The following is a 27,439-nucleotide window of genomic DNA, read 5'->3' as shown; positions in this document are numbered from 1 at the left end:
CCTAGAACTTTGGCCGAACCTTCACTGTAGCAGCAAGATGGATTGATTGAGCTCACACGATGCCCTCACACGATGCCCTCAACCTGGGCCTTCCCATCAACAGCTGGCCTTTCTGGTATGGCTCACCCCCATGCCCAGTTGTCCCTTTAACCCTAACTCAGATGTGGCGCAAAGGGCCAACCATGGATCACTCCATTAAGCCAGCCATTGAATGTGGCCAAAAAGTGTCCCTGAAATACAAACAAAGACTCTTCCATTTCTTGAGAAATGTCAGAGCTTTAGAGGAGCTGAGACAAAAGCCTGGCCACTATGAGGAAACGATTTCTTGCAGCACGACACATAGGTTTTCTTTCCTGATGTCAATCCATGCTTGCATCCCTGGAATAACACCTCTATTCCTCAGACATGCCGTCCAAGTCTGCAGACATGCCTTCCCGAGTCTGCATTGGTCTCTGAAGGGTGTTTATATCCATGATCATGAATGAAGTTGGTTTGTGATGTTTCTTTCTCTAACTGACCTTAGCTGATTTTAAAACCAGGACTTGATGGATATGGAACCATACACCTATAGATCTCAACACCCAGGAGGCAGAGGCAGAGGCAGGAGAGGTCTGGGTCACCCTCCACCACTTAATGAGTTCAAGGTCAGCCTGAGCTAAAAGAGCTGGCCCCAAAAGCCAAATGAGAGAGATCAGACCAAACTCCGAATGTCTGGGGGAGGCCTAGTAGGCACAGCACACCTGTAATCCCAGCAACAAATAGAGGCAGGAGAATTGTGAGTTTGAGGCTAGCCTGGGAAAATGAGTTGGGCAGTGTTCTGTGTGCTGGAAGCATCATCCAGTGTTTTAAGGAACTTGACTACGACGCTGTCTGAACCCATGCTCTGTTATGGCCAGACCTCTTGTACTATGTCAATTTCTTTAATAATTCTAGAACATACAAGTACTACCTTTCCTCTACCTATTTTGTTGTTTTTATTTTAGATTTGTTTACTTTGTTTTACGTATATTAGTGTCTTGCCTGCATGTGTGTCTGTGTACACATACATGCCATAGAGGTCAGAGGAGGGTGTCAGATCTTCTAGAACTAGTTAAGATGCTGTGAGTTACCATGCTGGACAAGTAACAAATGCTCCTAACTGCTGAACTAACTCTCCAGCTCCGTTTGTCAATTTCTCTCTGTATGCAGGTAAAATTGTATCTTCTGGTTAATTAAAAAGTTTATCACTAAAAGGTAACTGAGAGAGAGAGAGAGAGAGAGAGAGAGAGAGAGAGAGAGAGAGAGAGAGAGAAAGAGAACTATTGCCTTTTGGTGAACATTTTCTGATCTATCTTTTCCCAACTTCTTTCTCTTGATGTTTCCGAAGCCCTCAGCTTTCAGGGCCTCAGCCCACTTCTACTTTGTCCAATGATAAATTCTGTGGCATACAATACGCTACCCTCTTAACGAATGAGGGAACATTGCTGTGTGGATGCTGAGGCCACCCATCCCCAGCTCTTAGAAAGTAGCGTGTAGCGTGCCTCACCCTTCCCCAGATGCGCTGTGCGAGCTGTTTCGTATCTTGAGACAATGTTATTTTCCTGATTAGGCATATAGGGAGGAAATCGTATCATTGTGAAATTAGTGAAATCCATAAAGTTGTACTGGAAAACTCTGCCGAGCTTCGTGGTGTTGGAGAGAAGGCAAGGGCTCTGTGCTCACTTTTGGGTGGCCGCTCTTCTAGCTGTGTGACTTGGGGGTCCCATCTTTACTCTCCTAAATCCCCTTTAACATCTGCACACCGTGTGTGACCACACCTGTGGTTTCTACCGGGTGAGCGGCAGTGCCTGGCACATGGCAGGAGCTCACTGAATGTCCACATCTGTTCTCCCTCCCCCTTCTGATTTCAGGAGCTGTGGCCTGACAACGTCAAGAATTGCTTTGTAGACATCATAAATAAGACAGTTCTACAGACTCACGCCACGTCCTGGCTTCCAGGGCTCACTGCAACCAAAAGTGTTGAGTTGTGCTGTCAAAAAAGAAAGCGCTACAAACAGCACACACTTCTCCTCGGCCTGTCCTGGGTGAGCATGGTGTCCGTCAGCCCCAGTGTGGGGTTCCTGCAAGAGCCCGGGCCTGAGCTTCTGGAGCCTTCTGTTTGCACAATTGTTTTAGGGCACTTGGAGTGTGACTGAGGTCATATGACCGCCACCTCAGGAGTTCACAGAGATTAGAACAGAGATCTGAAATTGTGCCAGAAGGAATGAAGAGTTCCCAGTGTGAGCGAACAGGAAAGAAAGCTAAAACCTCCAGGCTGCATCAGTGCTCAGCACGGGCCCTGAAGTCTCCCCTGCCCATGCTTTTTATACCCAGTTGCATGCTGGTAATGCAGCGTGTCATGGGTGATCTGTGATTTCAGCTTCATCTGCTGACTGTACCCACCTTGCCCTTATCATCATCAGGCATTCCCATCCGGGATGTGGGCAGGTGTTGGAGGACAGTGGCTCTGGTCACTCGTCCCGAGGCGTTTGAGCAGTGCTCGGGGTCCAGAATGTGCTGGCTTTGTATCACTCACACTTTCAAGCAGTTTGGGATCTAGTATGGAATTCCCAAAGGAAAGATAAGGTGGAGGAAGTGAGAAATATACAAACAGCACAGGAAACCGGGCTGGCCATGGGCAGGAAGAGGTGAGGTGCTGAGGAGCCCTGAACCAGGAACAGCTGCCCCTTGCTGGGGTGGTAGCATGGGTAAGCACTTTGCCTCTCTGTGGCTCAGCTTCCTCGACTGCAAGGGGGGGGGTGTCATCTACCACTGGGGTAGCTGTCAACGTCTTGAAGTTTGAATGTGATCCTGATCTGCCAGAAAGTGACCAAGCAGCCTGACATTTCTGCTACCACGGCCTGAAGCCACTGTGAACCGCCTTCTCTACCACACTGGGCTGATGCTACCTCCTACGCTATGAGCCACTACACTAGAGTAAATATGGCCGTCTGCACAAAGCCCTCATAGCAGCTACTGGTGCCAGCCTGATCCCAAGCACTGGCCATGAGCCTCCCCATCTCTCCACCCCATTGGAATGCCTATGCCAGAGCGCTGCATCTTCCTCTTCCTCTTTTCTGTTTTACTTTGTTTTGTTTTTTTATATAATTCACTCTATGCCACCCAGGCTAGCCTCAAATGCTCTATCCTCCAGCCTCAGCCTCCCAAGTGTTGGGATTGGATCACAGGTGAGTGCTACCACACCTGGCCTGAATGCTGTATCTCCTACAAAAGGACACAATCACAATTTGACAGAACATGGAGGGGGCTGCCAGGCCTGATTCTGAGGGGCTAGGCTGCAGTGTCCTGGTAGCAGATTCTGTTAGTTTAAGCAACGAGGCCACTATCCAGAGTTTGACTTGATCTCTTGATCCCAGAAGTGTCTGAGCCTTTGTTTGTTCTGTTGGCAGCATAAGTGTTTGGCATTGGCAAGCACAGCGGAGATCAAAAGCAGCTGAAGCAACGTGCATCTCTTCAGGGGTCAAGAGCTGAGCTAAAAATGTGAAAAATGACCCTTGTTCTGTATGAGGAGGGGCTGGGGTCTTCTTCCCCTTTCTCTACACCCAGGATAATCAAAAGCCACAGGAATGAATTCTCAGAGCAGCCGGCTCTGCTTACCGCCCGAGTAACAGTGACCAGTGACTAGGGTGTGGACACGGTGTGCCAGCGGGAAGCATCACCGTGGTAGGTGTGGGGAGGCACTCCTCATATCCATCTCTTTCCTGTGTGTATTCAACAATTTCCAGAATTAAAATATTTAGCAAGGCTTGAGTGCCCCAATGGCAGATATTCATGAGCCTCGGCAGCAAGATTACTAGTTCAAAGCCAGCTTGGGCTACAAAGTGAGTTCCCCAGCCTAGGCAGCTTAGTGAGTTCCCCAGCCTGGCTCAAAATAAAGTTAACCGTATGCTGGAGACACAGTCCAGTGCTTGTCCAGTATGCGGGAGGGTCTTGGTTCAATTCACAATAAAAGTATTTTTACAAAATAAAGGGAAAGCGTTTCTTTAGGTAACTAAAGGGCCTGCGTATAGGATAAAGAATGATATAGATGGGACTGGAGAGATGACTCCAGAATGCATATTGCTCTTGCAGAGGGCGTGAGTTCGATTCCCAGCACCCACATGGTGACTCACAACTGACTGCAGCCCCAGTTCCAGATCTGATGCCCGCCCTCCTTAGACTTCTGCAGGCACACACAGGTATGTTTCTAATTAAAAGGGGTGCTATAGAGTTATACTATATTTATGCCCTTAAGACATTGTCTAGGTAATTCAGGGTCCACAGTCTCCGACGGTGTGTCTCTTATTCTCTCGTTTGTTTCTTTCCTTTTTTGTGGCTTTGAGAACAGGGACTGAGTAAATGGGGGTGGTGACAGCAAGCACGCTTGCACTCATTGTGTGGGGGCCCTGCCCGCCCTCTCCCGGCATTCCCACACGACCTGGGGAACAGATATTATGATAAATCTGGAGGGGGCCTTGTGCGGATTTCATGGCAGGCGAGGTGAGAAGTTTCATTAGAAAGGGGAGGGAGAGGAAGGAAAGAAGAGATAAAGAGAGGCAGAGAGGACAGAAGAGAAGAGGGAGACAGGACAGTCCTATCTGGCCCAGGGAACAGCAGGGAGATGGGGGGTGGGGAGAGGGCGAAAGTGGGCGGGGTCTGTCCTTTACACCTGTGCGCAGACTCCACGGAACCCTGGGCTGACCAGGTACTGCCTGAGTGCATTCTGCCAGGTGACAGGGGCGGGCCTGCATAATGCCTGAGTCCCTACAGTAGGCGCCTCACCACTCCATTACTTCACAAGTAGGGAACTTGAAGCACAGAGCCAGAGCCAGGGTTCATCAGACCCAGGCCATCTTGCTCACTGTCTACACTCTCGGCTGCATAGAGTGACTCAAAATGTATCCTTGGTTCTACTGTTTGGCTTAAGCCTGCTATTTGTCTGACTTTAGGACGAGATCTAATGTCTGCCTCTGATGCTTGAACCTGTGTAGCTTTTAAAGGCTCCGAACACCCTGAGTCAGCTTAGTGGCCTGTCCCCTTTCGGAATTACAGCTAACTACTTTGTCTGTCTGTCTGTCTGTTTTTTGAGACAGGGTCTCTGTGTAACAGCCCTGGCTGTCCTGGCACTTGCTTTGTAGACCTTGAACTCACAGAGATCCACCTGCCTCTGCCTCTGCCTCCTGAGTGTTGGGATTAAAGGCGTGTGCCATCAATGCCTAGTGGCTTTTTAAAATTTGTTTGTTTCTTTTTGTTTTTGTTTGTTTTTGAGACAGTCCTTGGATTGCTAAAAGGCATTCACCACCATGGCCCAGTGGGTTTCTTATTTTCTTTTGTTTTTGAGACAGTGTCTCATTATGCAGTAAATAATAGAAAAGGCACATAGAAGGGACATGGAGGAAAGATCAGAGGATATGAGAAACATGGAGATGATTTGTTGTCTGTCACTAGTTGGAAGTGAATGTCTATTTACTGTTTTTTCTAGACTATGACATTAAACCTCTATAATGTCATAGAAGACGTTCCCAACATCCACGTGCAATTTTATTTAATAAACAAATGGAAACAAACACAAACCCCAACAAAACAGGAAAAGCTTCACTGCTTTCACTGCTGTGGTTTGGGAGGGTTAGGGGCTCTGTATCAGTAGGGCTGGTGGCAGAAGCCAGGGGACGGCAGAGCTACTCATAACGACAACAGCCAAATGAACCAGAACAGTCTCACAGCTGGCTGCGAAGCTCTCGGTCACCTCCCATGACTGTGAAGGGTTTTTAATAGAAGCATGTGGAGGACACTCTCTGTCCATGGGAGTCTCTTTGATAAAACTACGCTTCTTAGAGGAAATTCAGAACCTCCAAATCCTCATCTGAACAAAGATGCATCACAGGTTCAAATCTGCACAGGTCACATCAGGTACCAAGGACCCATGCACAAGTGGGCAATACCTCTGCTGTCCTCAAGACACTGACAACCATGAGTTTTGGGCCCTGGGTTAACAAAATATAGAGGACTTGAAAAATAGCATTAGGTACTAACCCACATGCACACATGATAGGGTGTAAGGGTGGATTGTTGAATCTACTCTGAAAAGAAAAGGGGGGCTATAGAAATAGAATTAAGCTGGGCGTTGGTGGCGCACACCTTTAATCCCAGCACTCAGGAGGCAGAGGCTGGTAGATCTCTGTGAGTCAAGACCAGCCTGGTCTAGAAAGAACTAGTTCCAGGACAGCTTCCAAAGCCAGAGAAACCCTGTATCGAAAAAAGAAAGAAAGAAAGTAAGAAATAGAGGATTAAAAGGTAGGTTATTGAATCTACTTTTAAACCAAAAAAAAAAAAAAAAAAAAAAAGAAAGAAAGAAAAGCGAGTACTAGTTTTAAATATTTTACAATGATGGGGTCTTTGTATATTGATACACACTTGAGATTATTTTAGTTAGAACATGCTGTATATACATTTCTAATCTTGTTTAAGGCATTGTACATATACAACTCATATAACAATGTAATGCAAAATTTTCACCCTTGAAAGTTATTATTACCAACCATTTAGGATAACAAGAAAGAACAGGTCAGTAATTAGGAGGGAAGGGGAGGGAGGAAGAGGAAGAGAAAGAAGGAGGGAGAGCGGGAGGGACGGAGGGAGGGAGGGGACAGCCTCTTCAGCTGACCTGGTGGATTTGATCTGCATTATTGGCAGAGATGGGTCCTTGCTACTCAAATCACCAGCTATGGAGCATCAGCCAGGCTTTGCTCATGGACAAACCTTCAAAATCTGTCTGATGCAAGGTCTCACATCTAAAAAAAATAAAATAAAAACCCCACCAGTACCAGTAATGGGCTGGTGAGATGGTTCTGCAGTTAAGAGCACCTTGCTGCTCTTGCAAAGGACCTAAGTTTGGTTCCCAGCACCTAACATGGAGCCCAAAAAACCAAAACCAAACAAACCAAAAAACCAGTCTAGCTGGGGCTGAAGCTCAAGCCAGAGCTTGATCTGGAGGGCACATCTCCAGGGCAAGACACAAACAAAACCCCTGAAAAGTAAAAAACAGTGTGTACACACTTGCAAAAATGAAACACATACAAAGATGGTTAGTTTACAATTTATAATTCATTTCTTTTTCTTTTTTAAAGTCTCTTCCACTGCTAACAAGATGATGTCAGCAGTAAAGCTGCTCTCAGCAAAAGATGAGTTTGATCCCTGAAACGCAAATAAGGGTAGAGGCCTGCACAAAGTTGCCCTCTGACCTCCGCACACACAGAAAGACTGTCTGCAGGTTAACTGTTCTCTCCCTAATACAAATTCCCAAGCTTGCCTAGCAGTTGTCTGGAAAAACCTAGCCAATCACAACAGTGTTATCTGCAATAATAATTCCATGGAAAGTGGCCTGGGAGTCCTGGGTATGTTTTTCTATATCTGCAGAGGTGTGGGGTGAGGTGGGGCATCCTGGGAAAGCCCTTGGACTTGAAGCATTCTACAAGCAGGTAAGAACGTTTGCTCTCCTCTTATATCCAAGCACAATCTTTGCATACTACAAAAGAGGGCAGGAAACCCACAAAAGGAAATTTCATATGATCCTGCACTTTGAGACAACTATTATAATAATATTTTGACTAAACACACTTCCCAAAGAGTTTTCTATGCCTCGGTGCACATAAATAGATTTTAACAGCCGTATTGTCATGCCATGAAATCCACCCTTTGGAAGCACACGAGTCAATGGTTTATTCATAAGGCTGTGTAAGCAGCCCCACAATTAATGTGAGAACATTTTTGTCTCTCTAAAAAGAAACATTGCACCCACTGGCCATTCCTCCCTCCTCCATTCTCCTTCTGGCCCTAGGCAACCCTGTCTCTTGCTACAATGTGTGCCTACTCTGGACACTTCCCATGAACGGAACTAGATAATATACGACCTTCTGCGTCTGGCTTTCTTTACAGAACACTGTTTCCTAACCCTCCCACATCAGGGCAGCAACCAGATTTCCCCTCCTCCATATCCTCATCTTCCTCCTCCTCATCGTCTTTCTCCTTCTCTTCCTCCTTTCCCTCTCCCACTTTCTTCTCTTTCTTCCCTTTCATTTTATGACATACCTGACCTCCCTGATCTTCGATCTCAACCCAGGAAGGCTGGGGTTCCAGCAATATGCCACCCCTCCCGGCTCATTTCTTCTTCAAATTACACCGTTACATCAATATACACTTTACTTAATCACCTGTCACTTGAACACTAAAGTTGTTTCACCTTTCTGCACTGTGTTGATAATGCCTCTGGCATTCTTGAACCAGATTGCATGGTGTTCTGGAATATTATTTTAACTAGGCAAAGATGTGTTACATTTGTTTGTGTTAGGGAATATTTAACTATGAAGGTGTGTTACATTTGTTTCTGCTGCCTTTGTTAATGATGTAGAGATGAGTAACATTTGCCTGTGCTTCATTTGTTTAATTATGTAAAGATGTGTTGTATTTGTTTCACCTTGCCTGCTTAAGGCACCTGATTGGTCTAATAAAAAGCTGAACAACCAATAGCTAGGCAGGAGAGGGATGTGGGGACAGAGAGAATAAATAGGAGAAGAAATCCAGAGAGAAAAGAAAAAGAGAAAGAACCAGGGATCCCAGGGCCAGAAGCCAGGCAGACATGAAGAAGCAGTGATATTAGACATACAGAAAGAAAAAAAGAAAGGAAGGAAAAGTAAAAAGACCCAAGGCAAAAATGTAAAGACAAACAGGTTAAGTTATAAGAGCTCAAAAGAAAAGAGCCCAAACTGAGGTCGAGCATTAATAGCTAGTAAGTCTCCATCATAATTTGGGAGCTGGTTGGTGGCCCAAAAGAAAAAGCCTGGTACATACAGCATGGACCTATGTCTCCATGTCCCTTGGGGGTGGGGGTATTTATGAATAATCTTTGCTTGCTCCAAAAGATAGCAGGAGGCTCCCAAAGCTGAAATGTAACAGAATCTAGCCCCTGGAGATAGTGATTCACATTTTCTCTAAAACTGTTTTTCAAAGGTTTCTTTATGATCCGTACACACCGCAAGGTTTCTTTATGATCCGTACACACCGCATTTTAATGGCTTCGCTCTGGTACTGTATGGTCTTTATACCGCCATACGCTGCTTTACAGTGTGGTGCCTACAGTACCATGTAATTCGCCCACACAAATTGATTGCAGGGTCACAGAATAGCTCAGTGCTTAACCTTGGGCAGAACTGCCAGGCTCTTTCCCAAACGATTGACTGTGTCACTCGCTTTACTGTCCCACCAGCAAGGCATGAGGGAACCCACATCCTCATCAAGCCTGTCCATTGTTTTCACAGCTGCCCTAGAGTACAAAGTCATACACAGAGCGCTTAAGAAGATGGAGATGGTGACGTGATCCATGGTTTCTCTCTCTGAAGACAGGGAAAATGTTTCTTTACTACCACCCCTCCGTCAAAATATTCTGGTGATTTTTTTATGCATCCCTTCCAAAACGTCTTGGGTTGTTGGGGTTATCTGAATATATGTTCAGGAATGAGGATGTTGAGAGAGAGAGAGAGTCTGAGGGAAGTTCCATTCTCAGGGACCCCAAACTTAATTCTGTTAATTCTCCAGTAGCTTTGGGCTGGGCCTCTGAGAACTCTCTGTATAATCAAGGCTTGCCTCCCTTAGTGTTATCAGATTAACTTTTCTAAAAAATGAAGCACAGTTAAATGTGAACTCTAGGTAAACAAGGTATTACGTTTTATTTGTTTTGGGGGTGCTAGAGAGGTCCTGCCCAGCGCCTCTTGAATGCTATGCCTGTGTTCGGTCATGGGGCTGAACCTTGGCCCTAATGCATTTGTTTGTGTTTGAGTCCCAAGGGTTCAATCAGTGTTCCTCGCTTTTCTGGCACTATAGCACCTGGCAGCCCTCTCTCCCTCCTGGCTCAGGAAAACAAATGTCACGTCCTAGTCTTAGGATGGGGTATGGCACATTTTAGTCCCTGGGTTGAGCAGTCACTCACAGAGTGTGGAAGCCTTTTGTGTGGGTCTGGCCATTTGCTTACAGCTTATCAAAAACAGGAACGGGGAGCATTTTCTGTCTCTCCTCATGTTGTGTCCTCTTTGCTTTATTTATTTTGATTTACATGTCTACATGTGCAGTGACCATGAAGGCATAAGAGGGAATCTGACCCATAGCTGAAGTTCCATGCGGTTGTGACTTACCTGATACAGGGAACGGAACCCTGGTTCTTTGAATGACCAGCAAATACCCTTAACCACTAAGCCAGCTTTCCAGCATGCTGGAAGAGTGTCTTCATGTATCTTTGGCAGGCCACTGACACCGTGGGGGAGGGAGGTCATCTGTTTCTAAGGAATCCACACATGGGTTTCTGCTATTACCCCGTCCCCATTCTGTGCTCAGGCTTGCCTCCTCTGAGACTGTCATTTTTCATAGCTCCAGGGTCTCTAGGACTTGGTGGGGATTTCAAGGGGCCTAGAACTGTCCCAGTGACATTTGCTTTTTGTTTGTTTAGCAAAGAGTCCGAGTAGCACATTTAATCCCAGCCACCCCCTTACCGTTTCCTCAGAGGCCACCCATAGGTGACTGGGCTTCCATGGATGCTCACATGGGAGGAGCCCCACGAATTGTTGAGTTTTCCTCACGTGTGACTGTGGAGGCTATGAATGTGGCGGCACAGGACCCACTGAACGACCTCTCTAGCGCACAACCTCAGAGGGGTCTATCACAATTGAAATGGCTTCTATGGCTCCTTCTCACCTCCGCATCTGAGGGTAGCACATCACTGTCTCAGTGGCAAGTAGAACCAGAGATGGATTAACAGGAAAAGGCCAGCCCACCCAGAGAGCAGGGACCCTGTAGCAGAGGGGTTAGTCATGCCATGTGTGGACTCAAGGGCTCCGTGCAGAGAACTCACTGTTTACCCCCTCACCCGAGAAACAGACAAAAGGAAACTGGCTAAAAGCCTACCAGGAAGTGCACATTAGAGCCAATAATAATAATAATGATGATAATAAAGATCTAGGCTCACGTTATTACTCTTGAAGGATCTGAGTGTTTGGGTGCCTGTCCCCCAGGATAGAGGCACTCCGGCACGGGCATCTTGTGTGGTCTCTGACAAAGCTTTGAAATCCAAAACTTCAAAGAAATCAAATGTCCAGGTCGGAACCTCCATGAAACCTGCACAGGAAGCATCGACTCAGAAGACGGGTTCAACAACAGGGGTTAGTGTTTGCCCAAGCAAACTTGGCTTAGGCACGCTGCCTGTGTTTGGTGTCGCCTCTCCAAAGGGCGACTTTGGCATTTGTGTGGCATGACATCATTCTCTCCCTTATGTGCTGAAATGGTGAGACATGAAGAGAGGGAATTCAAGACCCAAGACAGGGGCCGTGAGTCAGTCAGCTGCAAGGAAGGATCTTCCTCCTGAGTTGACCTTGGGAGACTTGTTCACCAGCACTGCTTGGTTGGGACAGCGCCTCTGCCGCTAAACTTGTCTTGAGGTGACAAGAAATTGACCCAGTGCTGTTTGCTATGGTCTCAACGCTGTGTGTCTTGGGCAGAGCAAGGAGAACGGTACCAAATGCTCAGTGGTGTGTTTGAAACCCGGCTGAGCTCTGCAACATTTATGGAAATATGCGTAGTTGAAAAGCAATGTCTTCCTATGGGACAAGTGCACCCAGAGCCACCCAGAGCCCACCTGCTGCCTGTGAGCCATCGCAACAGCCATGGTCGCCGACCAAAGGGCCACACGAGGAGGCCTCAAAAGGCCCAATTCACAGCCTCGTCTTCTTCTACTGTCAATGTAAGGTGAACTCCAGAACTTCTTTGGCTGTAACTCAACAGTCAGAAACAAGGAAAAAATATTAAGTAGGTATCTCTTACACTCTGCGATGTATCCACCAAAGAGAGCAGGGCAGAAGCCTGACACAGGATTATCACTTCCTTCCAGAAACTCCCGGTGAGGCTGGAAGAAAAGAGAAACACTTGTGAAAAACTCAGAAGGCCTGGCACATGGTTAGTCCCAGCTACTCCAGAGGTGGAGGCAGGAGGGTCGGTAGAGCACAAGAGTTCAGAGGCCAGCCTGGACAACATAGTAAGACAGACAGACAGACAGACAGACAGACAGACAGACAGACAGACACACACACACACACACACACACACACACACACACACACACCGGTACATTAGAATACTGTCTTAGTTAAGGTTTCTACAGCTGTGGTAAAACACCACAACCAAAGACAACTGGGAGAGGAAAGCGTTTATTTGGTTTATTTGGCTTACACTTCCATATCACTGTTCAATGTCAAAGGAAGTCAGGACAGGAACTCATGCAGGGCAGGAACCTGGAGGCAGGAGCTGATGCAGGGCCCATGGAAGGGAGCTGCTCACTGGCTTGCTCCTCATGGCTTGCTCAGCCTGCTTTTTATAGAACCCAGGACCACCAGCCCAGGGGACCACCATGGGCTGGGCCCTCCCCATCAATCACTAATTAAGAAAATGCTTTATAAGCTTGCCCGTAGCCCCATATTATGGAGGATTTCCTCAATTGAGGTTCCTATCTCTCCAATGACTCTAGCCTGTGGCAAACTTACATAAAACTAGCCAGCATAGTTGGCTTTTAAGGGAGGGGGGAGGGATTTATTTATAGTGCAGGCCAGAAGAGGGCACCAAATCCCACTATGGATGGTTGTGAGCCACCATGTGGTTGCGGGGAACCAAACTCAGGACCTCTGGGAGAGTAGCCAGTGCTCTTGACCACTGAGCCATCTTTACAGCCCCGCAGATACATTCTTAAATAATTGGTTAGCAACATATCAGGCTAGCTACCAACATCATAAATGAGCCTCAGCAGACTGAGTGGCCAGGCAGGATGTCACTGTGCAAATCCCTGGATGAACTCAGGAAAGCTTGGAGTAGAAAAGAAAGGTCCTACGAGTGGGTGAAGAGGAAAGGGGGCCAGACACGGTGACAAAGAGACTCCTAAGGGGAAGGGCCAGGGAGGGCCTCTGCAGAGGCTTCTGTACTTCTGGAGAACTGGGGAACCAGGCAAATAGGTCTACAAGGGAAGGCGGAGGGCCGGAGTCAGGTCCCGGGGCCATAGTTGATGGCAGGAGGGACCAGCACCTCTGCAGGCAGCTTTGGTCTGTCAGCTGACTGTTGCCATGTTGGAAGTTAGAGCTGTAATCAGAACAGTGAGTGATTTCAAAGAGAGGCCTGGCAGCCCACCCCATCTGTGCTCCCTCCCTCCCACCTTCTCTCCTTCCCTCCCTCCCTCCCTCCCTCCTTCCCTCCCTCCCTCCTTCCCTCCCTCCCTCCTTCCCTCCCTCCCTCCTCATGTCTCCTTCCTTCAACTCCCTCGTCTTCCTTTGTGAAATCTCCCTCCTTCTTTTTCTTCCCTTTCTTCTCCTTCACTCCCCTCCTCCCTCCCCTTTCCTCTCTCCCCGTTGTCTCTCATCCTCTGTATTTCTATTAGCATGTCCCCATGATTATTATTTACTATTATTATTAACCATTATTTAATTCTGGTTTTGTTTTGAGATGGGGTCATCCCATGTAGGCCTGGCTGGTCTGGATCACACTATGTAGACTAGTCTGACCTCAAGCATGTGGTTACTAACCTCCCTTTGCCTCTCAAAAACAAACAGAAAAACCAGGCATAGTGGTGCACACCTTTATTCCCAGCAAAGGCAGGCTGATCTGTGCGAGTTCGAGGCCAGCCTGAGCTACAGTTTCACACTCATGGGAGAGTTGCAAGAGTGGCATGCAGTGCTCCCACAGATCTGACTCTGGGGTTTACACCGTGTGAGGATGATTCTTGGGTGTCAACTCCACCGGATTGGGAAGCGCGGGGGGGGGGGGGGCTAATGTAAGGGTCAGGGCCAGAAGGTGAAAGGGGGCACTGGGGAGCACCGACCCCTCCCTTCCCCTCCCCCTCCCTCTCTCCCCCTCCCCCCCACTGTGGGGTGAGCTCCCCTCACTGTCCTTGTCCCTCATTGTCACAGCAGCCGATTCTGGTGGACACATCATCATCCACACTTGCCTGAACCTGTCTCATGCTTACCCGCTCTGACACCCATGCTCACAGACACCCACACACCACGTGCGGCTGAGTATTTCAGAGTTTGGTACTGGGTGTCTGCTGAGCGCTCAGACCTTATACAAAGAGAATGTCACAGTCTCATGCAAGGATAGCACTGAATTTCACCAGCCTTCCCACCGTTGTCCCCTAAGGCTTCCCCCTGGGGCAGGAGGGTGAGTCACCCCGTCATACACACTCCGCCACACACTCCGCCACCTGGCCTTTGAGGAGCGGCCTCTTATCTCTCAGGCCTAGTTTATCAGCTCACTTCCTGTCACCTGGGAGTGCCCTCTTCAAGGCTCTTCCTGACATCTGCTTGCATCTTCTACAACTCCTCGCTATCACTACTGGAACTGACTGGATCCAGAGGAACCTCCGGGGACACAGGGTGTCATCCCACAGCAAGGGCTGACTGTCTGGGCTCGGCTGGTCATGGCTGGTTCCCACTCAGCTGTGTTATCTTAAGAATCTTTGCCCAGTTAGTTCAATTTTGGTGACTGCCCACTCACTGTAGTTTTCTGAGGCATAAACAGATCTGTTCTGAGAATTGAGTGAATCTATGTATGTGTGTGTGCGTGTGTGTGGTATGCATGTGTATGGATGCACATGTGTGTAAGCGAGTCCACGTGTGTGTGCATATGTGTGTATGCACGTGTGTGTAAACAAGTCCACATATGTGTGCATATGTGTGTGTAAATGAGTCCACATATGTGTGTATGTGTGTGTGCACATGTGCTTGTGTGTAAGAGTCCACATATGTGTGTGTGCATGCACGTGTGTGTAAACAAGTCCACATATGTGTGTGCATATGTGTGTGCGCGTACATTTGTGTGTAAACAAGTTCACATATGTATGTGCATATGTGTGTGTGTAAATGAATCCACATATGTGTGCATGTATGTGTGCGCACACGTGCATGTGTGTAAATGAGTCCACATATGTGTGCGTGCATGTGTGTGTGCACATGTGCGTGTGTGTAAATGAGTCCACGTGTGTGTGTGCGTGTATGCACGTGTGTGTAAACGAGTCCACGCATGTAAATGTGTTAATATATGAGAAGCACGCCTGGCATTTTAAAGAGTAAATGAGGTGCCTCCTGTCCCTCCCCTCCCTCCTCCCTCCTCCCTCCTCCCTCCTCCCTCCTGCTTCCCTTTCGCTCTCTCTCATCCTTTCCCCTCTCCTCTCCCTCCTCCTTGCTGTTTTCAGCATCATCATTGTTTCTGTCATCTACTTCTGTGCCGGGCGCATACTCAGTCGACCTGTGGGGGATGGACGAGACAGTTCTCAATCATGGAGCCAACAGAAAAAGAGTGATGAACACCGACAATGTTTGGAACCTGACAGGGATCCTTCCCATTCTCCATACGGTGGGAAAGCCCACGAGAGCAAGAAACAGGTGTTTGACCCAGAAAAATGAGTTTTAAACATGAATAAGTGGGAGCCCCTACACTGACTTCCCATGCAACTGTGTGTGTGTGTGTGTGTGTGTGTGTGTGTGTGTGAGACTGGGGGGAAGGGAAGACCTTTCAGATGGATCAGTAGTTGCTAGGTACAAGTTCACCATCGTCACCATCGCCACTGTTGCTAGCATTGCTACTCCAGTCACCCTCATTATCATCATCATCAATATGATCACCTCCGTCACCATCACCACCACCATCATCTCTACCACCATTACCGGTGCCACCCGGCATCACCTTTTTTGCTTCCGCGTTCCTTTGTTCTCACCACCATCATCTCTAACCCCCATTACCTCTGCTCGACGGGGCCCCGACGCACTCTGTACTGCCGCTTCTCCTTACTCCAGCTTGTGAGGCTGGTCCCCGGAGGGAAAGGTGAGACCTGAGGACAAGCTCACAGGTAGTGAGCAATAGGAATGAGGTTGCACAAAGGGTCTGGAAAGGTTTGCAGAACCTGTGGGACAGAAAACAAAAGTCTCCCACAGAACTGGAAGCCAAGAGGACAGAGAGACAGCAAGGCCTTCACAGGAGTGGATCAGAACTCGGGCTAAGCCAGAGGTCAATGCACCTGACCTCCACATGGTTTCCTTGGCAAGAATGGACAGAGCCACTGGAGACCGTTGAAGACCTCCTATCAGAGGAGCCTTGTAGCCCAAATGGTAAAAACCCAGAGGCAGATATCGGGGTTCAAGCTGAAGATCAGAGAAGCAAAGTGGCCAGCCACTAGAGAGTTCTCACCTCTCCCAATGCTCAGACAGAAGGGGCGGTCCACCGAACCTCAGACTGTTCCTAGCTGCCCCTCAGGCTCACTCAGACTGCAGACAGGATTCAGACTGAGACCCTAGCTCCTACCTTAGATTCCTCTCTAGTGCTGGGATTCAAGGCACGCGCCACCACCGCCCAGCTTCTATGGCTATCTAGTGTGGCTGCAGGGGTTAAAGGCGTGCGCCACCACCGCCTGGCCTCTATGGCTGTGGCTGGCTTTACATTCTGATCTACAGGCAACCTTTATTAGATCATAAACAAATTATCACCACGCCGCCTAGGGAGATTTCTAGGCTAAAATGGCAGGTGATGGGCCAGCAGGAGTGGCTCCAGTTGGGAGAGCTGTATCTGAGCTCTGGTGTCTCCTGACCGCGAACTGGAAATCAAAGGGTGCGGGTGAGAAACTCCAGGGAGCGGCTGCCTGGGGTCCTGGGCTGAGGAGGTCAGGTATCAGAGGCTAGCCATGCTTGAGTATAAAGAGGGTCAGTCTGGTTGCCCTGAAGACCTCCTACAGGATGAGTCAGTGTCCTTTGTTGATTCCGGAGGGAGTCCATGCCCTCAGTCAACTAGGAGTGGTTATGACCCTGGCAGGGACGCCTAGGCACAGAACCTTTGGACAGTCTGCCTGTGGGAGGAGGGAGGAGGGAGGAGGGAGAGGGAGGAGGGAGGTAGCCTGAGATAGTCTAGAAAAACATGCCAAGGAAATAGGACCCCCCCCCCCCGTTGACTAGATGCCTGGGAGGTCAGCCCAGGGTCCTTGGGGACCAGAGCTGCCCTGGTGCCCAATCTCGGAGCTGAAGGGTTAATGAGAAGTGAGGACATAGCAGAAGCCTAGCTAACATTTGCACACGGAACAATACAAAAGGTGTCTGCTTCTGTCGGAACAATACAAAAGGTGTCTGCTTCTGTCGATCACCAGACTTGATCTTACCCGTATTCTTAGAGGAAGAAAAGTTGGGGTGAAGCACCCCGCCCCTGGCCCTGGGTAGGCTGGCTGTGACAGCATCACTGACTTGAGCAAAACAGAGCCCAGGAAAGGATGCAAGGCTTTAGGGAAGCAGGAGCAGCCCAGACCCTTGGCTGGAGTGTGCGCACCATGGTCCTGCTCTGGGATGCATCTGAAGTGCCCTGTCCCCAGCCTCCATGCAGTCCTCCTCTCCCAGGGCAAGTTCTTGGCTCCAGTGGATGAAAAGCTTCTCTAGGCCCCCACTCTGGAGGGAGACCATAGTCATGTTCCTGCCCACATCCCCGCCCTGTAAGGAGAACACACCCCTGATGGGGGAGGTCCTTCTGTAGACTGTGAATATGTATTTCTCTTATTGGTTGATGAATAAAGCGCTCAGCCAATGGTCAGGCAGAATGTACCCAGGCAGGAAATATAGGAGGGGCTACCAGGCTGGGTGAATGCTGGGAAGAGGACCTCGGAGAGTGAGTCACCAGAGATGCCATGTAGCTGCTGAGGAAGAAAGAGGCCTGGGCATCACCAGTGAGCCAAGACTGTGCAGAGACACAGACTAATAGAAATGGGTTAGTAACTAAGAGAGTGCTGACCAATAAGAATACTGAACCATCGGCCAAACAGTTTATAAGTAATACAAGCCTCTGTGTTTATTTGGAACAAAATGGCTGTGGGTCCAGGTGAGACAGAAACTTCTGTCTACACCCCAAGTCTACCTTCCTTTCTCTGGGGTTCACTTACCTGTGGTCAACTTCAGTTTGAACATATTAAATGAGAACCTTCCAAAGTCAGCTTCTTATATTAAATTGAGCCCCCTTGCTGCAGCCTGCTTGGGCCTCTGTCTCCTATGTGACACACCAACCTCAGCCACTGAACAGCCATCCTGGCACCCAAGTTAAAAAAAATCCCCCCATGGTTACTTGTGCCTGTAACCCCAGCTGTGGGTGATGGAGAAAAATAGATTTCAGGACTTCACTGGCCTTGCTAAGATCGCAAGCTTCTGGTGAGAGACCCTAGATACCCAAAGCCTCTGCATGCTGCATACATGCACACATACACACATACAAACACATGTGCACACATACACATGCCCACACACATACACACACACACACACACACACACACATACTTACACACAGGCACGCACACATGCACACACGCGCGCGCACACACACTGTGGGAAAGTAGGATTTGGTGCCATCTACAGTTCCAAGCATGCGGTCGGTATCCTGGGATGCACACCCCTGAGTAAACAGGGATGGCTATAACTGGATTGCTCCTCGGTATTGAGGTGCTCTTTCATCCAAGGTGGCAGAGGTAACTTAGCAAACTGCTCTGCCCCCAGCAGGGGAGAACACTCAAGAGTTGGAGAGTGAGCCCTGTTGCATACAGCATTCTTAGGCAGATTTGAGACCCAGGAAGCGTAGGGTGCAAACACCTGTAAGTTCTTGGCTACTAGAAGTCCAGGCAAGTGTTCTTCCAGCCTAGTCCTCCAGATCCACAGAGTCTACCGCCACAGCCATGACCAGAACCACAAACCAATGGCGTAGCAGTCCACTGCCCTGCCCCTCTGTTCTCCACTAGATTGAGCAGTGGTGACTGATACTGGTAACCTCCTTGCTCCAAAGAAACCAAAGCCGGCTCGCTCGTTTTCAGTCTGTAAACCTGACAGTTGTAGCACCTGCTTCAAGAGGATTCACTGCTCCGACCCTGAAGCAGCTGACGCCATAGCCAGAGTTTTAATTGATTCACACTTCTTATATTTGAGTTGTTTTAGACAAGAGTCATGAGAGGAAAGCTATCAACTCTATCTTTACGGAGACGCCTGCATTCCTCCAGTCATAACCACACACGTGCCAGCCACAAACAAGGATGCCAGGAAAGGCAGGAAAGGGACTCACGGGTCAGCCGGGAGTCTACACCTGACGCCTGGAAGGCTCTGTAAACAGGGAGCCTGACGTGTGTGGCTGACCCGCTGGCCCACTCCCTGAATGCATGGTGATTACAGGCACGTATTAAGGGTGATGAGGTCATGGCTGCAGAGCCCTTGTGACTGTCACCTTTGTCCAAGTGGAATGACTTTCCCTGAGTCTTAAGAGGGAAGCGTGCTAGGCAGAAGAAAGAAAGAAGCCACATTGCTAATGAGCAAAGACCCGGGCGCTGTTGCATTTCCTAAGCGGTCTCTGGTTCACTCTGCACTGAGTGCTGGGAAACCCTGCTGAATGGCTGCTGCAGGAGGCTGCCATCCCTCAACCCAATTCCGTCCTTATTATTTACATTCTCCATCTCTCAATACTTTTTTTTTTTTTTTTTTTTTTTTTTTTTGACATTTGGCTCCTGGCAGAGTCAGGGCCTATGTGGGGGAGTTGAGCGGAGGTGGATTTTGGCAGAACACATGAAGAATTTTCTTCCTTCCAAAAATGGAATGGCTTGACTCAAAAGTCAGCGTGTCCCAACACTCATGAGGTCCTCCCAGGGCCTCTTCAGGAGAGCTGTCTCCCCGGTGCTGGGATAGATGTGTACAGACAAAGACAAATCTCCCTCCTTGAGTACCTACTAGGTGCCAGGTACTGTTCAAACACTTTTGTGTGGGCATTTTTACTATCTGTTTGTTTTACTGGTGTGTGCATGTACATTCGGAAGGCAGAGGCCAACCTGTGTGCCATTCCTCAAGCTATCCATCTCCTTTCTAGAGACGGTCTCTCACTGAGTGTTGGTGTCAATCAATTACCCTGGGCTAGCTGGTCAGGGACCTAGCTGTCGTCCTCCACTTCCTCAGCACCAATTACACGTGCCCACAGCTGCACCTGACTGTGCGCGCCAGTGCACACGCCTGCATGCATGTGTGTCCAAGGGGCGGGGGGCCACCAGATGTCAAGTGTCCTGCTTTATGGCCCTGTGCCTTGCTCCTTGAGACAGGGTCTGAATCTGGAGCTAAGCTGGTTGTCCACAAGCCACAGTGATCCTCAAGTCTGCAGACCCCACAGTGCAGGGTTACAGGCACATGCACAGACACATACACCTGGGTTCTTTTACATGGGTGATGGGATTCGAACTCAAGTCTTTATGCCTGTGCAGCAAGTGCTGTTACACACTGAGTCATTTCTCCATCTCCAAGTGATTGATTGATGATTGATTGATTGAGCCAGGTTTTACCGTGTAGCCCTGCCTGGCCTAGAACTCAGTATGTTGGACCAAACTGGTCTTGAACTTACAGAGATCCACCTGCATCTGTCTCCTAAGCACTGGGTTAAAGGTGTGAGCCACCATGCCTGGCTTCCCTATTGGCCCTTTAAACAAATGCTTTTCAACCTTCCTGATGCTGTGAGCCTTTAATACAGTTCCCCATAAGATTATTATTATCATTGCTACTTCATGACTACAATTTTCTGCTGTTATGAATCACATTGTCAATATCTGATATGCAGGGCATCTGACATTCGACCCCTGTGAAAGGGTCATTCAACCCTGTGGGTTGAGACCCTCTGCTTTAAACAGCACTATGAGAAAGCCACGTGACTGTTACCTCATCTTACAGGTGAGGAAACTGAGGCACAAAAAAATGGTTTCTTAACCTGGCTAGATTGGTGTGGCTGGCCAATTACAGGAGGTGGGTCCCAGCCGCCTGACTGCTCAGCTTGTTCCCATAGCAACATGGAGTGCAAACCGCTCCCAGATGACATGATACCACTAGTGGGAAATTCCACACCTGGCCTCACATGACGTGTGCAGTCCAGTGGACAAAATTATTTAAAATGCGTAAAATCACTTCAGGGCCAGCGCTTGCTGCCAAGCCTGATGACATGAGCTCCATCCTGGAAGGAGAGAATCAACTCCTGTAAATTGTTCTCCGACCTACACATGTGCACACCCACACAAATATACAAATGTAATACTTTAAAAAAATTATTTCAGGCTGTTTATATGTGTAAGGTGTGTAGGAAACAGAAGTCAGATTGATATTTAGATTTTAATATCATTAAAAATATGCAAATATCTCAAAGTCAGAAAAGCCAGAGGGGCATGGTGGCACACACTTTTACTCTAAGTCCTGGGGAGGCAGAGGCCCGCAGATCTCTGAGTTCGAGGCCAGCCTGGCCTACAGAGCTCATTCCAGGACAGACAAAGCTATTACACAGAGAAATCCTGTATTGGAAAACCAGCGGAACTCCAAATCCCTCTGGTCCCAAGCTTCTAGATAAAGGATCCTCCACCTGTAGTGTGGTTGACATCTGTTCATCACACTTCACAGGAAGGAAGGCCTGTGACCAACTGCCCTGTACTAATACAGCCTTCGAAGGCTTGTGAGCCCTGTTGGAGGCGGGCAGGGACTAGACGCAGCGTCAGGACAGCACAAGGCATGATGGCCCACGGAGGTCCTCTGTGGCTCTAGGATGCCTCATCTCATCCCTCTACTTCCGGTGCTGGACAAGGTAAGTGGCCAGGAAACCTGAAAATCTGATGCTCTTGGGTTCTCTCCATCTAGTCAGCCATGCCCCCAGGTGCTGCTGGTCTGGGAACGCCGCCCCCCCCACCGCCGCTGGAATGGAAACTGCCCCCCCCCAGGTGTTCGGGTCTGGGAACTGCCCCCCCAGGTGTTCGGGTCTGGGAACTGCCCCCCCAGGTGTTCGGGTCTGGGAACTGCCCCCCCCCAGGTGTTCGGGTCTGGGAACTGCCCCCCCCCAGGTGTTCGGGTCTGGGAACTGCCCCCCCAGGTGTTCGGGTCTGGGAACTCCCCCCCCAGGTGTTCAGGTCTGGGAACTGCCCCCCCAGGTGTTCGGGTCTGGGAACTGCCCCCCCCAGGTGTTCGGGTCTGGGAACTGCCCCCCCCAGGTGTTCGGGTCTGGGAACTGCCCCCCCAGGTGTTCGGGTCTGGGAACTGCCCCCCCCCAGGTGTTCGGGTCTGGGAACTGCCCCCCCAGGTGTTCGGGTCTGGGAACTGCCCCCCCCCCAGGTGTTCGGGTCTGGGAACTGCCCCCCCAGGTGTTCGGGTCTGGGAACTGGCTTTTGACCTTTTGTCTTCTAGGGGAAAAGTTGGACTTCTGCTGTTTCAGGGACTATTAAGACTTGTCCCTGTGTTAAAGCCTCTGCCCTGGTCACCTGTGTAGGATAGTGATGATTTCCCTGGAAATGTTGCCTTCGGGACAAAAGGAGGCAAGTTCAGGAGCCTGGGCTCGCCAGCCTCCCTTACACACTAATGCTTCCAATCACACACAGTTATTCTTTCCTTAAGTTTTTGTTTTTGTTTGCTTGTTTGTTTGGTTTTGTGGTGGGGAGATGTCTTTTTGACACAGGGTTTCTCTGTGTAGCCCTGGCTGTCCTGGAACTCACTCTGTAGACCAGGCTGGCTTTGAACTCACAGAGATCCACCTGCCTCTGCCTCCCGAGTGCTGGGATCAAAAGTGTGTGCCACCACCACCCAGTTTAAGGTTTTACATTTTATCTTATCTGTATTGGTGTTTACCTGCACGTGTGCCTGTGCACCACAGGTGAAGAGGGGGATGGGAACCTCACACTGCAGTTACAAACCGTGGTTACCGGTGGGTGCTAGGAACCAAACTGGGGCCCTCTGCAAGAGCAGCCGTTGCTGACACATCTCTCCAGCCCCCTAGTCTACACTTTTTAAAATCATGCTCCTACCTGAAGACCACAGTGGAAACTGCAACACGTTGCCACAAGTTCGGGTCACAAGCCTGGAGACTGTATGGGAGGGCTGGTTTCCCGACCTTGTTCACCTTCATCCCATACCTAGGGATCTGGTCTCAGCCCTCTGGCTTCCTGCCCCTATGGCTGACCCTGGGACTCCTACGGAAGGGCGCCATTCCAAAGCAGCTGGGGCAGAACACTCTGAGGCACTTGTTGGCGATGTTGCAGAAAGATCGGGCAGGGACTTCCCACGATGCTGCGGGGCTGTAAAGAGAAGTGCAGGTCCCTCAGCGGGTTCCAGAAGGAATCAAGTCCACCTTCTCGGGAGAGGGTAGCTCCTGGTGTATCATCATATCCCCTTCCAATAACACACGGAAACTGCAGGCCCGAACTCTCTCTCTCTCTCTGTCTCTCTCTGTCTCTGTCTCTCTGTCTCTCTCTGTCTCTATCTCTGTCTCTCTGTCTCTCTGTCTCTCTGTGTGTGTCTCTCTCTGTCTCTCTGTCTCTCTCTGTCTGTCTCTCTCTGTCTCTGTCTCTCTCCCCCCTCTCTCTCTCTCTCTCTCTGTGTGTGTGTGTGTGTGTGTGTGTGTGTGTGTGTGTGTGTGTGTGTTTGGCTGGATTTGGGTGTGTATGCCTTTTTGAGACAGGAGCTTGCAGTGCCCACTTGGGTGACCATGAGCACCCGATCTTCCTGCCCCTGCCTCCACATTGTCCCCATTGTGTTGTGTTTGTGGTACTGGACATTGTGTGTGCTAGGCAAGTGCTCTACCAACTGAGCTGCCCGGCCCCCAGCTGTGTCTTAGTTTTTATTCAAGAGGTGTTTTTGGTTGGTTGGGGTTTGTTGTTTGGTTTGGTTTTGGTTTTTTTGAAACAGGGTCTCTCTACATAGTTTCCACTGTCCTAGAACTCACTATGTAGATCAGGCTGGCTTCGAACTCACAGAGATCAACTTTGTCTGCTTCCCAAGTGCTGGGATTAAAGGCATGTGCCACCAGGTCCATCCTGAAAAGTCTTTTAGGAAAAAAGAAGAAAATGTGAGAACTGACCCCATCATACATCAAGTGTGTTCTATATCTAGGTTCAGGTGAATACACCCCAGGGGGGTCCGGCAGGGACACAGTGTGGACCACGGATGTGGCTTCAGCCCCATTAAGCTATCTGAGTCTTCAGACCAGGGTCTGAGTCAGGAAACTAAGAACCATTCAGCCCTGGAACAGCTATAAAATGAGAAGCATCTAGAACATTCCCTGTGGACCTTGGGTAGCAGCTATAAAGTGTCCTGACTAATTACCAAGGGAGGGAAGAAAAAGTGTATGTAATAAAATCAGAAATACTTTCTGTGGTGGGCTAGGATGAAGAGAGGCAGCCGGCCCCTGGGTCAGCCCTGCCCCAGGAAGTTCCTGTCTGGGCCATTTCCTGGGGCTTCAACCCACTGAAGCCCCAGATGCAGTGTCTAAGGCCCTGAAGCTGGGGCTTCGCTCATCACAGGCTTCCCCAGGGCCAGCATTAACTATAACCAAACAATTAGCTAGAATAGAGCCTCATCAGGGCTTCTGTTTCTATGGTGATAGTTCTATAAAGTGGGTTCAAACAATAGTTATGATTCTGCACTTGGGGAAACTGGTGAACAGAGAGTCCGCGCCGCCCTTTGGAACTGTGTCAGTGTAGGAAGAGTGGGAGAAGATGCAGTTGGCTCCGTCCCTCTCAACAAGCTCCGAGATCTTTGCCAACCACAGCTTCAAACAGACAGTTCTTAGTCTCTGCAGCAGAGGTCTGTCTGTGAGGTTCTTCTCTTGCTGTAAAATTACAGAGGAGAGGGCTGTTGTGGGATCGTCTTCCCTCCCTCTTCCTTCCAAGATACCTGGATTGTCACCAGACTCAGAGTAAAGGGGGAAACAGTCAGTCTTCTATATCCGAAGGGCCGCTGTTTGTACATTAAGTCACAGGTCAAAACTATCTGAAAACATCTACAAAACAACTCCCACACCTAAGGCCCAGGGAGCATTTTGGAAGAGGGGGAGGGGAGATTGTAAGAGCCAGAGGATCAGGGAGTTTGCTCTGAGACCAAGTTACCTAGTAATGTCAGAAGCTATTCCCATAAAGTGTCACCAACATGACCGCCAAGCGTGAGCTAGACAATGACACAGCAACAGGCATGCCGAAGTGAACGGGAACCCATGAGGCCTCGACTCCACACAAAGAACCACAGGCAGCTAAGAAATGCTGAGGCTAGCAGAGAGGCTTCCCCAGTGACGAGCACACCGACTGGTCATGAGGCAGCAAGTAATGGAGGAAAAGCCACTAGTTTGAAAGTAGACAAGGGATATGTGGAAACGTTTGGAATGAGGAAAGGACAGGGAGAGATTATGTAGTTATGATTGCAAAAAGAAAAGAAAAATATTAGGAGGGGAAAAGTGCATGTAGGGAGCATTTGAGCTTTTCCTTCCTCCCTCCCTGAAAAGCAGTGTAACAGGTAATTGCCCAGGGTTACACTGCAGAGGCGTCAGTCAGTACCTGAGAACTGACAGCCCATGCCGGGCAGGAAGGTTTTGCACAGTTATTACCTTTGATGTAAGGGATTCGGGCACCCGAAGAATTAGGTGTCTGTGTGGGTCCTGGGTTATTAGAAGCAAAGATCTGGCTCTGTGAGGCTGAAACAGCCCAGGGGCATCTGTTGAAAATCCAGGTTCTTCTGTCCATGGGAAATGACAGGAACACATGATTTGAAGGATAAACAGGGATCATTATTAAGAAAGACAAAAATAAGTAAATAAAAGATGAGCACCCCAGAGAATAGGGGTGGGCTTATGGGCTGAAGGAGCGGTACACTTCAAAAGCCGCGAGCCGGGAGCCATTTCCCTGTCTTGGAAATACTGGGGGCCAGAGGCCATTAGGGTGAACCTGAACTTGGGATCCTCCTGCCTCCACCAACTGTGTGCCCTTCTACCTACTGAATGCCAACATTACAGTACACATCATCACACCTGGATCATGTGGTGCTGGGGATGGAACCCATGACCTGCATGCCAGGCAAGCACTCTAGCTGGTAAGCCACATCCCCAACCCTGTGTTAACTGTCTTAAGCCTTGTCGTATCCTTAGAGCCTTTGCTGATTTTACTTGTCAGTCTAGTCTCTCTTGCTATTTCCCCATGATGTCCTGGCAACCTTCTTCTGGACTGCCCAGGAATCTGTAACACCAGGCTTTTGAAATCTTAGCTTCCGATGCTCCTGCAGAGACAGTTGTGTTCCGTGTGGCCAAAGATCACACTCCCACAGGACAGAAGGAAACTGGTCTGAACAATGTTCTCTTTCTAAGTTGAAGGAGGCCAGGAGAAATGCTAACAGTCTCAACTTCATCAAGTCTCAACTTCATCAAACCACTTTGCCAATGACATACAACCAGTGTTACTTGGAGGAAATTGTTGTCAAGATACAGACCCTAACGGTGGACACTAGCTTCCAGATGTATGCAAACTGAATGGCCTCCAGATGGAAATGTATTGACTTGAGGCTTGGAAGACACGTCACTGGGTTGGGGGGGCCTGCTTTGTCACTATGAGGCAGAGTTCAAATTCTCCCGCACCTCAGAACATGGAACATCCATCCACATGGTTACACACATGTGTGGTACAGAGAAAGAGGAATTGCAGAGCAGCGTATGCCTCAGTCTCTTCATACTCATAGGTAGACAGATGCCAGTGTGCACACTCCCCCCCCACAGACACACACACACACACACACACACACACACACACACACCACTGTCTTAGGGCTTCTACTGCTGTGAAGAGACACCATGACTACAGCAACTCTTATAAAGAAAAATGTGTAATTTGGATTATAGTTTCGGTCCATTGTCATCATGGTGGGACATGCGGTGTGCAGGCAGACTTGGTGTTGGACAAGGAGCTGAGGGTACTACATCTTGGTCTCTAGGCAACAGGAAGTGAACTGCCACTGGGTGTAACTTGAGCATAGGAGACCTCAAAGCCCACCCTCCACAGTGACACACTGCCTCCAACAAGGCCAATCGTACTCCAACGAGATCACACCTCCTGATAGCGCCACTCCCTATGAGCTTATGGGGGCCACTTACATTCAGACTATCACATGCACATACACACGTACCAGACACATACGAGCTAAGATACATTGATTCGATTACTAAGGCAATAATACCACTTCTTAGGTTTTAGGACCAACTTTTAGGAAAAGTAAAGCTAAATTTAGGAAAGTTTGAATATAAGTCTCTTTGATATTCACAAAAAAAATTGTCACAATTTGGAGTGAGGTCTTGTGTCATTATATGTGGGTCACATTCTCCTGATTCCATGGAGCTTGGAAGAGCCAAAGGGGTTATTTTCTGCTTGAAGATTTTCTGAGTCTCATGATTTCAATTCATTCCTTGAAAACAGATTTTTACATTTCTTTTAAGATTTATTTTACGTGTATGAGTGTTTTGCCCAAATGTATGTAAGTGCTCTTATCCACAGAGGCAACTCTCCAGGCCCCTACCCACCCCCA

This window comes from Phodopus roborovskii, unplaced genomic scaffold (assembly GCF_943737965.1).
Source record: "Phodopus roborovskii unplaced genomic scaffold, PHOROB, whole genome shotgun sequence".
Lineage (NCBI taxonomy): Eukaryota > Metazoa > Chordata > Mammalia > Rodentia > Cricetidae > Phodopus > Phodopus roborovskii.
Note: the sequence above shows the minus strand (reverse complement) of the source record.